The sequence below is a fragment of the Bos javanicus genome, chromosome 8 (assembly GCF_032452875.1).
Source record: "Bos javanicus breed banteng chromosome 8, ARS-OSU_banteng_1.0, whole genome shotgun sequence".
NCBI classification, from domain to species: Eukaryota; Metazoa; Chordata; class Mammalia; order Artiodactyla; family Bovidae; genus Bos; species Bos javanicus.
This window is the reverse complement of record NC_083875.1, coordinates 87,077,053-87,079,078: the sequence shown is the minus strand read 5'-3', so window position 1 is coordinate 87,079,078 and position 2,026 is coordinate 87,077,053.

The following is a 2,026-nucleotide window of genomic DNA, read 5'->3' as shown; positions in this document are numbered from 1 at the left end:
ACATGCAAAAGAATCAAACTGTGCTACTTTCTTATACCATATACAAAATAATCTCAAAGTGTATTAAAGACTTAAGTATGATACCTGAAATCATAAAACTTATAGAAGAAAACATAGGCAGTAACCACATTGACATCAATCTTAGCAACCCTTTTTTGGATATGTCTCCTAAGGCAAAAGAAACCAAAGTAAAACTACAAACTAAAAAGATTTGCATAGCAAAGGAAACCACCAACAAAATAAAAAAGCATCTACTGGATGGGAGAAGAGATTTGCAAATGATATACCCGATAAAAGGTTGATATCCAAAATATACAAAGACCGCATACAACTCAATATCAAAGAACCAACCTGGTTTAGAAATGGGCAGAGCACCTGAATAGACATATTTCCAAAGAAGACCTACAGATGAACAATGGACACTTGAAATCATTAACCATCAAGAAAATGCAAATCAAAATCACAATGAGGTATAACTTTACACCTGTCAGAATGGCTATTATCAAAAAGATAAGAAACAACAATTGTTGGCGAGGATGTAAAAAGGGGAACCCTGGTGTACTGTTAAAGGAATTGGAAATCGGTGCAGTTGTTATGGAAAATATTATGGAGATCCCTCCAAAAATTAGAAGTAGAACTACCTTATGATTCAGCAGTTCACACTACTAGATATATATCTGAAGAAATTAAAACACTGATTGAAAAAGATACAGGTACTACAATGTTCATAGAAGCATTATTTAGAATAGCCAAGATAGGGAAGCAACCTGAGTGTCTGTCAAAAATGAATGGATAAAGAAATTTAAAAATGTATTATTAGCCATAAAAATATCAAATCTTGTCATTTGCGGCAACATGAATGGACCTGGAGAATATTATGTTAAGTGGAATAAGTCAGAGAAAAACAAATACTGTATAATTTCACTTATACGTGTATTCTAAAAAAATAAAACTAATGAGGAAACCAAAAAAAAAAAAACAGAAAAAGACTCAAATACAGAGAAAAAAAATGCTGGTTGCCAGAGGAGAGGAGTGGAGGGACAGATGAAATAGGGTTTAAGAGGCATATACTTCCAGCTAAAATAAATATCATGTGAATATACACCTAAGGAAAACATCAATAATACCGCAACACTTTGTATGGTGACAGATGGAATAGTTTTATTGCAGTGATCATTTCATGATGTATAAAAATGTTATAGGTTGTACACTAATACAACATTGCATGTTAATTATAATTCAACAAAAAAAGAAAAAAGCATCATAATTCTTTTCAGTAAGTGGAACACTTCTCCATTTCGTCATTCAATACATACTGATTAAATGTCTTTAACGTATGAAGCATCATGCTAATTGCTAGGAGACTCAGTGGCAAACATGGCACATTTTTTTTAAAATAAGGAAATGCTGTCTCTTCTCTTATTTATTTCATAAAATCAGTATGAGCACATACGAGCTTCCCAGGTGGCGCTAGTGGTAAAGAACCCACCTGCCAATGCAGGAGATGAAAGTGATGTGGATTTGATCCCTGGATCAGAAAGATCCACTATAGGGAATTTCTCCCCATTTGCATACTCTTGCCTGGGAAATTCCATTGACCAAGAAGCCTGGTGGGCTACAGTCCATGGGGCTGCAAAGAGTTGGACACAACTGAGTCATTGCATGTGAACATATGGATATTTATTTTATTCTATTCAATAGTATTAGTTATTTTATGGCTTAAATTGCTCTAGCTGGGGCCCTTAGGAGCTCCTTCAGGTTGGTTCCTGTGTCCTTTTGACAAGTCTCATCACTTTTTCTAATAAATCTCTTTCAGGATTTGTTCTGAACCTATCGTCTATCAGGAGCTCATTTACTGCTTTATTTTACACAGCATTTTTTTTTGTCTTTAAAAAATTGATCTACTGATTTTTTTTTTTTAATAATGTTTTGATTTAAAAATCTGCAGATTCTTCATATTTTCTAAAAGTTATGTAATGGAAGTCACACAAATTTCTTTCTGGCTTCTTTTATCAGCATAAGTATT